We start from the raw sequence: 14,703 nt of genomic DNA, 5'->3' as shown, positions 1-14,703 counted from the left end.
ACAAAAAGAATGATTTATCACTATTGTTTTGGTGTTTTTAAATGTGGCTCAAAGAATGTTGGTGGTTCCACCAGCTGAAACCTGTGGCTATTCTAAGCATCTGTTAGAGTTACCTCAGAAAGAGCTTTGCATTTTTGTTAAGACATTTGATTAAGTTTTTTGAGCGCTCAGTGTATAAAGTCAGATAGACCTGAGGTCAAATCTCAGCTCAGCCACTTGTAAACTGTGTGACCTCAGATAAATGCTTTTATTTATCTCCCTAAGCCTCAATTTTCTCATCTAGAAAATGAAAGTAGGCCAGGTGCAGTGGCTCATGCCTGTAATCTCAGGGCTTTGGGAGGCTGAGGTGAGAGGATTGCTTGAGGCTAAAAGTTTGTGATCAGCCTAGACAACATTGCAAGACCTCATCACTACAAAAAAAACTTTTTTTAATAAGCTGGGCACGGTGGTGCACACCTGGGAGGCTGAGGCGGGAGGACTGCTTGAGCCCAGGAGTTCAAGGTTACAGTGGGTTATGATCATGCCATTCCACTCCAGATTGGGTGACAGACTGAAACCTTGTTTTCAAAAAATAAAAATTAAAAATAAATGGGTAATTATTGCACCTATCTCATAGGATGGTTTATAAAAATGAAAAGATATATTACTTGTAAAGTATTTAGTATAGTGCCTGGTTCATGGAAGATATTCTGTAATACTAGTTATTAATATTACTATTATTTTAAGAAAGATATTTGTCATTTTACAAAGGGCCATGGCAAATGCTACGATTTAATATTTGGACATTTCAGTGTATGAGACATTAACTTCAACATACTACCTGATTTTGCATTTGCCTCATCAATTTTCACTAACGTCGTCATGAAAAACATAAATATATATAAAATATATAAAACCAGGCCAACCTTTCCCTTCCCCCCACTAGCCATTTCTCAAGCTCATTTGTTCTGTCTCTCCTCTCAACTGCTCTCTCTCTCCTTGACATTTTTAATGGACCATCATTGCCTGTGGAAATACGAAGATGGTGGTCAACCACAGGGTGCAAGTCAATGGCAAGGATGTGGCATCCAACAGCTCCCTCATCGCTGAGTGCAGCTCAATGGAAAGGCTGTGTTTTGATTTGCAAAATGGTTATGATTTGCAAAATGCAACGTTTGTTCCAAGTAAACAAATATTCCAAACCACCTCTTGAACTGGAATTTTGGAGTCAGCACCACTGCTTTCTGTCTTGTTTCTCCAGGTAGAACCTGATCACAATTGTCTCTCTATCAGCCTTACCTCAGCCCCATGTTCTTGGGCCATAAACACCAACCTTTGGTGCTACCCTCCTGGCCTAGCCTCACGGCACCTGGCCTACCCTCTCCAAAGCCACTGCTCACCACCTCCTGGTAGTGTAGAATGTCTTTAGGAAATAGACTCTCAGTCCCAAGGACTTTGGGCCAACCCATTTGTGTCTGCCTCTGACAAGCTAAGCTACCATGACCTTTCCAGAATTCAACTCCCCAGTGTGAAGATTCCTAGGACCCCAGCCGCACTCCCTCCTTACTGTGTACACTCAACCTTGAACTGGCCAGCAGCCTTGTGTTTCACCTCTTCCAATGACACATGCATTCTCTCCTTTAGATTTCTCCTTTAGATTGGTTTCTGAGGGCTTTCAATCCACAAAACTTCTTGAACTGGAATGTCTTGCTACCAACTCAAATTAATCTTGGGAGGCTGAGCATGGTGGCCCAGGCCTGTAATCCTAGCACATTGGGAGGTTGAGGCAGGCCAACGGATTCAAGACCAGCCTGGGAAAAACAGTGAGACTTCATCTCTAAACACAAAAAATACAAAATTAGCCAGGCATGGTGGCACGTCCCTGTGGTCACAGCTACTCGGGAGGCTGAGGTGCGAAGGATCACTTGAGCCCGGGGAGATGAAGGCTGCAGCGAGCAGTGATCATGCCACTGCACTCCAGCCTGAGTGACAGAGTGGGACCCTGTCTCAAACATAAATAATAAATAAATAAATAAATAAAAATAATTGTGGGGCCAACAACCTCAAAAATAGATAATGAAAAGAGCTTGGGTCTAGTAATAAGGAATTTTGAACAGAGCTTCTGGCTATCCCGCTAACTAGCTTAGTTAAGAATATCTGAGTCCCTCCTCTATACAATTAGGGGATAGTCTGGATATGCTACCATATAGCTCTAAGATCCTAAATGCCCACCCTCCCCATGGCAAAATGCACTTATTTATTTGTTTTTTCATTCATGTAATAACTATTGAGTATCTGACATTGCAAAGCAACGTGCCAGGTATTGTGAGGGGTTAAAGATCATCCTTCAGAGAGGTTATCATCTAGAATGGGAAATAAGACAATCACATCACTAACTATAAGAAACAGAGACAATGTCACAATTCAAGGTATCTTTTTTTTTTTGAGATAGAGTCTTGCACTGTTGCCCAGGCTGGAGTGCAGTGGTGTGATCTTGGCTCACTGAAAGCTCTGCCTCCCGGGTTCACCCCATTCTCCTGCCTCAGCCTCCCAAGTAGCTGGGACTACAGGCGCCCACCACCATGCCCGCCCGGCTAATTTTTTGTATTTTTAGTAGACACGGGGTTTCACAGTGTTAGCCAGGATGGTCTCGATCTCCTGACCTCGTGATCCACCTGCCTCGGCCTCCCAAAGTGCTGGGATTACAGGTATGAGCCACCGCACCCAGCCAATTGGAGGTACTTTTAAGATAAAAAGAACATTATAAACCCATTACTAACACCCCAACCCTGAAATTCATTTTCAACATGTCTTTCCTTCTCTGCATCTAGTCTTTCACCACATGCTTCTTCCTTTACATTTCTTAATTCTGTGCCCTCCTTTCTCCACTTTGAGTCACAGGCTTAATCTAGGGCCTGGACCAACCGCCCCCTGTTATGTTTTTACACCTGTCTCCCATACTCACCCTAACTAATCTGTGATCTGTTAACAAAATATGAGGAATCAGAAATGGACTTGGCTGCTGTCTTGATACAGCTCTAAGACGGCCTTCCCCATATTATAGAACACACATGAAATCCCTTTACAAAACTATCCATACTGCACTTCCTTCCCCCACTCCCTCCTACAAACAGGAGCTAAGAATATACTTTGTGCTTAGTGCTGGGTGGGATGTTTAAGTCGTAGGCTTTAACCTCCAAGGCTTACACAACCTGTCAACTTCCTGGTCGGGAAGTTGGGAGGTGCTAAAATACTCAGGATACTATATACAATGGGGATATTAACAGCACAAACAACAGCAGTAAGTGCTATAGGGTTCAGAAGAGGGAGAGCTACTTCATGCTAAGGCAATCAAGGAAGGCTTCCAAAAAGAGGTTACACCCGAGCTACACCTTGCACCATGGGCAGGACTTCAATACGGAAAGAGGGAGGCAAACAGGCATTTTCGGCCAAGGGCCCAAGTGACTGAGGGAAGGAAGGAGGGCGGTTTCAGGACCAGCAAATTGTTAGGTGGGGCTTCAGTGAAAGGGCACTTTTTGAAAGCAGTTTGCAAGGCACCAGCAAGCTTAGTAAGAGAAACAACTAATTTTCTGCTTAAGTCAGACTTCATGGTATAAGAAGATAGAAGAGAAAAAGGAAGTTTAATAATCGAGGCAAAGAAGAGTATCAGCAGGGAGTGGTAAAAAGACCCCAGAAAATGAGAAAACCTGGATTTGCTAATGAGGGGATTTGCTAATTAGCTTTGCTAATGAGGGGCTTGGGTGGCCACAGCAAGTCATCTAACCTCGCTGGTCTCAGTTTTCTCATTTGTAAACTGAAGCAGCTGAACTGGCTGACCTCAAAGGTCTCTACAGCCCAAACTAGACCAACTGTATATTATTTCTGCCATTAAAACATTTATCATGGGAGGAATGAAGGGGGGCAGAATACCTGTATTCCCTTTCCATATAGGTTTCTCTTCCTGAACTTAAAATTTCCTCTTCCTAAACTTACTACCTCTCTCTCTCTCTCTCTGTCTATATATATATATATATATATATGCCTCCACATTTAACACTTTACTATAGAATTTCATTACATAATTCAATTTAAAGGAGAGCTGATTACAAAGGTGGTTGGGGGGGGGCGTGTAAAAGAACTTGCTTCAAGTTCTGTGTGGGCCCCCTGGCCTGAAATTTTGCTTCTGGCTCACAGGTTCTTCAAGCAATTTATGCAACACAGCTTAAGTCTCATACAAGTATATCCAACACCGTGGCTGGAGGGAAAAATATCACGGTATAAGCCATAAAATGTGACACAGTAAGTAAAGGGGGAAAGGTGAGAACTCTGTTACTCATCTGAACGACGGCTTCCTTTTAGTAATGCCAAATGAAGCCCGAAATACGGTAATAATTGAAAAGTTAGGGGGAAATCTTAAATTTTGTAAATTCTGCACTTGAAAATGCAGCTGAAACACGGAAAGTTTTTTGGCAGTGAAATTCGCTGAAAACTGACATTTTTATGCCGCATCCAGAGGTCCCTATGCTCCAGGAAAGGTACCAAAAACAGAAAGCACGGATGGGATTTCACTACAGCCCTATTGATCCTATGCACCGAAAGGCCAAAGGCAAATAAAACAGTCTCAGAATTAAAACAAAACAGGCTGGATCAGAAAGCCTCACCGGCAGCCACCCAAAGTTGAAAACAGAAAACTTAATGAAATACCTTACTTCAATGCAGGGAATCACAATTCAGTTAACAGGATTATTGTTTAAGCAGCATAAATACGCGATTTAACACCTGCGGGCATTGCCTGCCCGGACCGGGCAGAAGCGCGCCCGGAGGACGGTGGGCGCCGCACTGCACAGCCGGGAGACGAGAGGCGAGCGAGGGGACCCGGAGAGACTGCCCCCGAGCCTCCGCGCGCCCCGAAAGGAGTAACGCTTCGCTTTCCATCTGTCTGTCCAGCCTTCCTTTTGGGCCCTATCCCCACCCCCGCGTACCTGCCGCCGCCGCCGCCGTCCTGCCCTAGAGAGCGCAGCTCCCACTGGAGATCCAAGTACCTGCAGGTCTACTCTGCGGCTACCTCTCCGCGCCCGCGCAGCCGCTGCGCTCGCGCCACTGCGCATGCTCGGCCGGCACCCGGGCCCGCAAACTCTGAATCCACTTGCCACGTTTTGCCTGCGGCTCCCAGGGGGAAGGAAAGGGAAGCCCAGAGCCTGGGTTCAGGCTAGGGGTGAAAGACGAGTTGCAGGCGCTGGGAGCGTGGATGGGGAGAGGTGGATGGGCGCTGTGGCAACGTTATCTCTACCCCCTACAGTTACCCAAGTCTAAAGATGACCACCTACACCCTGGGAATGAGTTTAGCACAGCGGTTCTCAAACTTGAGCGTGGATCAGAATCACCTGGAGAGCTTTTTAAAATCACAGATCCCAAACCCAGAGTTTCCGATTCAGTTAGGTCTGGAGCGTAGCGCGACAGTTCCCATTTCTAACATGTCCTCAGCGAAAACTGGTGCTACTAGTCTGGGTACCACACTTTGGGACCTGCAGGTCAAAAGAGAGGGTATACGTTACTAAAGAAGATTTGCTTCTCTCCCCTACTCACTCTCTCTCTTTTTTTTCGTTTGTTTCACGTATTGCTTACTTGTCATTTAACAGCCACACCTGATTAAAATAAATATATAACGAAAGCCCACACAAACAAAAGTGGGATATTTTCCCTCGCATGTGAGTCAAGTAAGTGGAATGCTGCCTCAAGAGTTCTCACATACTTTGCCTGAAGCATAATCCGTAGTTGTGGTCTGTCCAACTCAGTCCAGAGAACAGAACAAGGTTTTGCTGCCCCTTTAACTCAAAGTCCCACGTGCCCCTTCTGCGCCTAGCACAATATTCAATACGGAATAGGCACCCAACCAACCTTGAGATGGTAACAATAGAAAAAAAAGCGAAATTGAAATTATTTTAAGAACCCAAAGAATTTGGACGAGCAATGAACTATGCAAGTAGGTGGGCCACAGAGAGGGAAGATAAGGAATTTTTCCCACCTGCCACCTACAGAATCAGGTAAATTTAGGACTCTTATCTGATTTTTCCCACCTGCCACCTAGAGAATCTGGTAAATTTAGTATCCTTATCTGATACTTATCTAGATATGCAGGGGGAGTTAAGTTCTCACAAAATAAAGCAAAATAGTTATTTAAAAAGTAAACATGCATCTAACATATGACCCAGCCATTTCATTCCTAGATGTTATCCAAGAGAAAGTAAAACATATGCGTACACAAAAACTTGAACAGGAATGCTCATAGCAGCTGTTTTTCACAAAAGCCCCAAAGCAGAAGTAACCCAACTGTCCATCAACATGTAAATGAAAAAACATATTGTGGTATATTTATACAATGCAATACTATTCAACGATAAAAAAGAAGAAATATTCTCTCACCCAGGACTCAATATGGATAACTCTCAAACTTGGTATGCTGAGTTGAAGAAACTAGAGACAAAACATACTGAATAATCCCACTTATATGAAGTACAAACTAACCTTTAATGACAAAAACCAGATTAGTAATTGCCTGGAGCCAGGAGTGGAGGGAAGGATAAACTGCAAATGAGCAGAAAAAATATTTTTGGAGGGGGACGATGGAAATTTTCTGTTTTGATGGTAGTGACAATTTCACAGGTGTATGCAACTGTCATCGCTAAATTGTACACTTTAAACATGAAAAATGTATGTAAATTATTCACCAATAAGTTTGATAAGAAAACACTTTTTTCATGAAATACTCTTATAATCTGTTTATTTCGTGGTAATATTGACCAGGGCAAGTTCATGAGGAAATGTAGATTCTAAATATGGTATAACCTGATTTGGGGAAGGTAAAATAAAAAGTCATACTCTGTAAACGGAGCAAAAAATAATCCATATAAAATGTCTGTAACAACCCTCTGTAAAAGCAGCCAACCCTAAGATATGATTTGTAAATATACCATTAATAAAACTGTTTCCCAAAAGTGTTTCTAAGTGTAAAATACTAACTAGAGTATATCATTAGAAATGCACAACCAGGGCCTGGCACAGTGGCTCACGCCTGTAATCCCAGCACTTTGGGAGGCCAAAGTGGGCAGATCACCTAAGGTCAGGAGTTCGAGACCAGCCTGAGCAACATGGTGAAACCCCGTCTCTTCTAAAAATACAAAAATTAGCCGGGCGTGGTGGTGGGCGCCTGTAATCCCAGCTACTCAGGAGGTTGAGACAGGAGAATCGCTTGAACCCAGGAGGCAGAGGTTGCAGTGAGCCGAGATCAAGCCACTACACTTTAGCCTGGGCGACAGAGCAAGACTTCGTCTCAAAAAAAAGAAAGAAAAAAGAAATGCACAACCAGTGTGTAATAATTATATAAAGAAAATTGTTATCTGCTTAACTGATTGTATCACTATCAATGAGAAATCAGGTATTCAAACTGTATTTCCAGGAGCCCTGGGTTTCATGGAGAGAAAAATGCACAGGGCTCTGGATCAAGGACCCTAACCCAGACTGCTTACACATTGTAGTATCTTGTGAAATCTTATTTGATAAAAGGGATTCACTGATAATTTTTTTTTTTTTTTTGAGACTAAGTCTCGTTCTGTTGCCCAGGCTGGAGTTCAGTGACATGACCTCAGCTCACTGCAACCTCTGCCTCCCAGGTTCAAGAGATGCTCCTACCTCAGCCTCCCGAGTAGCTGGGATTACAGGTGCACACCACCACACCTAGTTAATTTTTTTATTTTTAGTAGAGATGGAGTTTCTTTATGTTGGCCAGTCTGGTCTCGAACTCCTAACCTCAGGTGATCCACCTGCCTCGGCCTCTCACAGTGCTTAGATTACAGGTGTGAGCCACCATACCCAGCTGTCATTGATAATTAAAAGAGCAATCGTTTGAAAACAATTGAAGTAATAGCATCAGGTAGTAAGAATTCACAAAGAGATGGTATACTTGGTGGACCTAAGTATTCTGGTAATCAAAAGTGTACACTGTTCTTTGGATTGCAGAGCAATGAGAAAAAATATATACAAAGGTTTTTAAACTAGTTTAAAATGTACACTGTAGTTATAATAACCATATGTTCCAATTTTTCTAGAATAGTCTTAATTTAAATATTTGCTTATCACATAAATTATATCTAATCATGTATTCCAACTGTTGGTTGAAAAAAACATCTTTTAAGCTGGGGGGTGCTTTTCAAAATAATAATATAAAAAATCACCAACTAAAAATAAAACAAGGATAAAGCAGGGCATGGTGGCACACGCCTGTAATGCCAGCATTTTGGGAGGCCAAGGTGGAAAGGGCACTTGAGCTCAGGAGTTCAAGACCAGCCTAGACAATGTGGCAAAACCCCGTCTCTACAAAAAAACAAAAACAAAAACAAAAAAACTAAAATTAGCCAGGTGTGGTGGCATGTGCCTGTGGTCCCAGCTTCTCTGGAGGTTGAGATGGGAGGATCTCTTGAGCCCAGGAGTCTGAGGCTACAGTGAGCTGTATTCACTACACTGTACTCCAGCCTGGGCAGCAGAATAAGACCCTATCTGACAAAAAAAAAAAAAAAAAATTGAACTGCTACTGGGTAGTCACCATTTTAAACATTTACAGTATTTACTCATTGAATGTCCATGCCAACCCTATGAAATTATCCTCAATTTATCGGTGAGAAAATTGAAGTACAAAATGTTATTTTTCCCATGATAACACAACTAAAGACTAAATAACTAATTACAACTACATTTTTAAAATATATTTTGTATAAAGACAATCTTTGCTAATTTCACAGTTTCCAAGGATCCATGTGAACTATTAATTTATTTTTCCAGGCTCATTGATACTGAGAGGGCTACCAAAAAAGCAGAGCTCTAGTGATTACTGCCATTATAATCTTCATTATCATTGCTAATATTTATTCCATGTCTTCTATGTACTAGCTACTGTGCCAAGAAGTTCACATTGTTTATTTCATTTAATATTCATGAGGACAAAAGTGCAGATTCAGTAATAATAGGTAACAAAGAAAGCGAATGGCGGAACCAGGATTCCAACTCAAGTGGGAATGGTGGGCCGGGCACGCTGGCTCATACCAACACTTTGGGAGGCCGAGGCAGGTGGATCACTTGAGGTCAGGAGTTCAGGAACAGCCTGGCCAACATGGTGAAACCTCATCTCTACCAAAAAGTACAAAAATTAGCTGGGTGTGGTGGCATGTGCCTGTAGTCCCAGCTACTTGAGAGACTGAGGCAGGAGAATCTCTTGAAGCAGGGAGGCGGAGGTTGCAGTGAGTTGAGATCGCACAACTGCACTTCAGCCTGGGTGACAGAGTGAGACCTTGTCTCAAAACAAACAAACAAACAAACAAACAAACAAACAAACAAACAAAACCAGCAAATGGAAGAACCAGGATTCAACTCCAGTTTTCTGCTATTTACAATACTGGTCCCTGTAAAGTTATAACATTTAGTCTCTGTGAATGTGGCTAATATTAGTTCATTCCCCAGAGCCTGATGGTTTCTAACATGCTTATAACCACAACACCCCACTGCCACCCAGCCCTGATCAGCATCCTGAAATCAACTACTATATAGGCACCAATTTTACAATCAATTTTAGAAAAAGTAGGTGCATTCTGAATGATACCAGCAAGTGTGATGTGACCATATTTATTTTATTTGCCTGGTTTTATGTTTTCCAGAACAAAGAGAGTAGAGGAAAAAAACATATGTGAGAAAGACTAAGATTCAATATTCAGTCTGTGGCCATACCACCCTGAACACTCTTGATCTCGTGTGATCTCGGAAGCCAAGCAGGGTCAGACCTGGTTAGTACTTGGATGGGAGATTCAGTATTCATTTCGACTCTGAATTTGTGATAAATCATTTAGAGAAGAAAACAATAATATGAGAAATAAGTCCAAAAAACAGGGCAAAACTCTCTCTCTCTCATGCATACACACACACACACACACACACACACAATTTAACACACACACACTGTTTTGATCTAACACAGATAAGATCAAAATAGCCAACAAAGCACACACACCTACACCCACCTACCACCTAAAATCTCATGAAATGATAAAGGGGATAATTTTATTTGTTTATTTTAATTATTATTTATTTTTGAGACACAGGCTCTCTCTCTGTCACCCAGGCTGGAGTGCAGTGGCAGGAACATGGTTCACTGCAGCCTCCACCTCTGGGGCTCGATTGATCTTCCTGCCTCAGCCTCCTGAGTAGCTGGAACTACAGGCATGCACCACCATGCTCCACTAATTTTTGTATTTTTTGTACAGAGTTTTACCATGTTGCCCCGTCTGGTCTGGAACTCCTGAGCTCAAGTGATCCGCCTGCCTCGGCCTCCCAAAGTGCTGGGATTACAGGCATGAGCCACAGAGCCCAGCCAGGAGATACTTTTAAAAAGTAAAGGCTGGGTGTGGTGGCTCACACCTATAATCCCAGCACTTTGGGAGGCCGAGGCAGGCAGATCACCTGAGGTTGGGAGTTCAAGGCCAACCTGACCAACATGGAGAAACCATGTTTCTCCTTCTACTAAAAATACAAAATTAGCCAGACGTGGTGGCACATGCCTGTAATCCCAGCTACTGATCAAGATCATGCCATTGCACTCCAGCCTGGGCAACAAGAGCAAAACTCCATCTCAGAAAAAAAAAAAAAAAAAAAAGTAAAAGAAGGCTGGGCCTGGTGGTTCACGCGGGTAATCCCAGCACTTTGGGAGGTCAAGGCGGGTGGATCAACCTAAGCTCAGGAGTTCGAGACCAGCCTGGTCAACATGGTGAAATCCTAGAAACAAACAAACAAAAAAAATTGCCATCGACAAACAGAAATGTTGAGAAAAGATGGAATGCAGACAGATTAAATCTCAGAAAAACAAAATGGAAGGAAAATGCAGCTCAAATCATATGGAGGAATCTGCTAAAGGCAAAAGTAGGAGTAGTTGGAGAGAGGATGTACAAACTCACAGTTAACAGATCAAGATTTAGGGAGCAGGGTACTGAGACAATGGTCAGGGAGAGTAATTAGAATGACAGATTTAGAGTAGCTAGGCTGGTCAACCACTTTCTCCTCTCCAGCTGGTTCTAAATTGTGGCCCAGAAAGCAATAGACCACCAGGAAGAACACCAGTCTTCCACACTTTGAAGATGAGCTCCCACACACCCTTATCTTTTAAGTGCTGTTCCCTACACAAAATTGGCAAAGAACAGCTACTGTAAATAAAAAGGCAAAAGGAAGAGAGATTCTAAAATATAAAATTGAACAGATAGCTAACACATTATCACACATTTGAAAAAAAGTCACCATGAGAGAGGCAACATTTTTACAATTATCATTAGAGAAAACAAAGCTAGAGAACAATCAGAAGAAGACATTTGAAATGTATAATTAATATCTTCAGAGAAACATGAGAAGATGTCCTATGTACAAAAACTTTGACTATATTTTTGGAAATTTAAAATTTTGATAACTGAGGCTGGGTATGGTGGCTCACGCCTGTAATTCCAGCATTTTGGGAGGCCGAGGCAGACAGATCACTTGAGTTTAGGAGCTTGAGGCCAGCCTGGGCAACATAGCTAAACCCTCATCACTACAAAAATACAAAAATTAGCTGGGAAGCCAGGCACAGAGGCTAACGCCTATAATCCCAGCACTTTGGGAGGCTGAGGCAGGTGGATCACTTGAGGTCAGGGGTTTGAGACTAGCCTGGCCAACATGGTGAAACACTGTGTCTACTAAAAATACAAAAATTAGCCAGTCATGGTGGTGCATGCCTGTAATCCCAGCTATTCAGGAGGCTGAGGCAGGAGAATCACTTGAACCCGGGAGGTGGAGGTTGCAGTGAGCCGAGATCACGCCATTGCACTCCAGCCTGGGCGACAGAGCGAGACTCCATCTCAAAAATAAAAAAAAAATTACCTAGGCATGGTGGCATACATCTGTAGTCCCAGCCAGCTACTTGGGAGGCTGAGGTGGGACGATCACTTGAGCCCAGGACATTGAGGCTACAGTGAGCCATAATTGCACCACTGCACTCCAGCCTGGGTGACAGAGACCCTGTTAGGAAAAAAAAAATATATATATATATATATATATGAGAGATATATGATACATATGATATATGAGATATATATGATATATATTATATGATAGCTGAAATTAAAAAATGAAATAAATGCTCTGGGTTTCAGAATAGACATAGATTAGTAACTGGAAACTCAAGCTGGCCACTTATCCCAGAATGATGTCACCCCAACAAGCAGTGGCAGAAAAAAATGGCTTTAGGGCCTATAAGGGTACCCTGAGGCAATTTTCTATATTCTCCACCCTCCCCCTACACCTTGCCCTTCCTCATTTGGAAGAAAGTAAGATCTTATACCACATTAACTGAAACAGATGGTAAATTATAAAAGAGCTATGGGGTCTGGCAAAGGCTGCTGATTGTCCCCAAATATCTTTTCATTAAATATATCTATGATGTATTTATGAAAATAACGGCATTTCAAAATACAGGAAACTGATGGACTAGTCAGTGACATAGTAACAGATACCATGCATGAATTAACCAACTCTCTTCTTGGATGCCTTCCTGGAAAGCCAAAACCAGTATTTTCCACATTCACTTGTAGCTATGGTTCCAAAAATAATTTAGGTTTTACCAAGTCAAGCAAGACTGATTCAAATTTGTATTACATGAAGAGAGAGGAAAGGCATGAACCCCTTTGGGCAGATTCCTAATTCTGCAGCGTCCTGATCCTTTCAGAGTTAGCAGCTGCCTGGACGAGTTATTCGGGGAGTTCTTGAATACTCATGATGAAGTCTGTTTTTCTCAAAGATTCTGTATATCATCTAGATCCCTTAACAAATCCCTTTATTCTAAAAGTGGCAGAAGGGACTTCAATACCAACATATGAACTATCTGTCTGGGAAATGAGTTGTCTGATCTTGTTTCAAAAATGATTTGTAGATAAACAGGAAAATGAATACTAGGAAACTGAAGTATAAAAATATTAGGGAAAAGTATAAAGGAACATTTTAAATCTTGTGGTTAGCCTTCCTAAGCAAGATGAAAATCCAGAAGGCATAAAGGAAACGATGGGTAGATTTGATATAATAAAAATTAAAATTCCTACATAAGAGCCAAGTGACAGACTAAGATATAATATTCTCAGATATAAATCAGAAAAGGTTTAATTCATAATATGTTAAAATGTTTGTATAAATCAATAAAAAAGACACAACCAAATTAAAACTGATAAAGTTATAAACAGGTAATTTACCAAAAAAAGGTAATCCAAAAAATTAATAGACATGAGCAGATGCTTGAACTTGTTGGTAAGTAGAAAAATGCATATACATACATGTAAGTGCCTTAACCCAAACCAATCAAATCAGAATCTCTGGGAGTCCCCAGATGCTTTTAAAAAATCTTCCCATCCACATAATTTCAATGTGTAGCCAAAGTTAAGAACCACTACCCAAAAACAGTGTTAACTCAAAGTGTGGGCAGTGGACCAGCAGTGATAGCACCTAGCAGCTTGTTAAAAATGCGAATTATTGAGTTTCCTTTCAGACCGATTGAGTCAGAATTTCTCCAGGTGATTCTGATGCATGTTCAATTTTGAGAACTCTGAAACCTCTCTGCATTTTACTTACAGAGCTACTTGGAGGATAATAGCAGATGAAAGTATTTTCAGAAAAGTAAAAATAGTAATCGCAAATACTAATAATCATACTATTCCAATATATTTTACATAATCTTAGGGTCATACTCAGGACCTAGCAATGAAAATGACAATAATTCACTACTGAAATAGAAATCTCTTGGAAACATAAAGAAGTAGTCCATGTCCTTATTGCTGAATTGTCTCCAAACACAGTGGAATGTTAGTTCTATAACACAGTCTTAGTAGATGTGAAACTGCCACAGGAATAGGAAACCAAATGGCTTACTTTTAAGTTTCTTAAATATTTTGTTACTTTATAACCGCTTTTTTTTTTTTTTTTTTTTTTTTTTTTGTAATGGGTTTTTGCAGTGTTTCTACTCAATGGGACAGTGTGGCCGTACTGGATCATTTATTCTGCACTATTAGGTTTCAGAATGTTGGCTTGTGGTTACGTTGTCTATTATTTGAGGCTTTACCCAAAGAAAACTAACAGACATGTGCCCCCTTTTACCCTCAATCTATGTCTGACAATATTCTATACATAGCCAAGCTATTAAAGAAGGGAAATGGCATGGTCTTTGGGTTTTAAAAAGGTTGCCGGGAGCGCTGGCTCACGCCTGTAATCCCAGCACTTTGGGAGGCCGAGGCGGGCGGATCACGAGGTCAGGAGATCCAGACCACGGTGAAACCCCATCTGTACTAAAAATACAAAAAATTAGCCGGGCGCGGTGGCGGGCGCCTGTAGTCCCAGCTACTCGAGAGGCTGAGGCAGGAGAATGGCGTGAACCCGGAAGGCAGAGCTTGCAGCGAGCGGAGATCGCGCCAGCGCACTCCAGCCTGGGCGACAGAGCGAGACTCCGTCTTAAAAAAAAAAAAAAGGTTGCTCTGACTACTGTGTAGAACAACTCCAAACAACATCAGCATCATCTAGAAGCTTGTTAACAATGCGTATTATTGAATGTGTGTGTGCCAAGAGGTGTCCACTGAAGTTCATTCAGATGTAGAAAGGAACTTGTAAAACTGGTGCACT

The 14,703-nt window shown here is 41.9% G+C and overlaps 1 protein-coding gene across 3 annotated transcripts in view; it reads right to left on the bottom strand.

Annotated features, from left to right (window-relative positions):
* Positions 1 to 5,036, bottom strand: part of PLS1 (plastin 1) — a 111,322-nt gene extending 106,286 nt beyond the window's left edge. For 2 of the 3 annotated variants that reach the window (XM_065540063.1, XM_005545996.4), the window contains exon 1: positions 4,962 to 5,036. The gene's annotated coding sequence lies outside the window, so the exon portion shown is untranslated. Of the gene's footprint in view, positions 1 to 4,683 lie in introns of all 3 variants that reach the window. The other variant, XM_015445183.3, reaches the window with a different exon arrangement.
* Positions 5,037 to 14,703: the final 9,667 nt, after the last annotated feature.

Source organism: Macaca fascicularis, chromosome 2, assembly GCF_037993035.2.
Source record: "Macaca fascicularis isolate 582-1 chromosome 2, T2T-MFA8v1.1".
NCBI lineage: Eukaryota > Metazoa > Chordata > Mammalia > Primates > Cercopithecidae > Macaca > Macaca fascicularis.
Note: the sequence above shows the minus strand (reverse complement) of the source record. Positions and strands in the feature narration are given on the sequence as shown.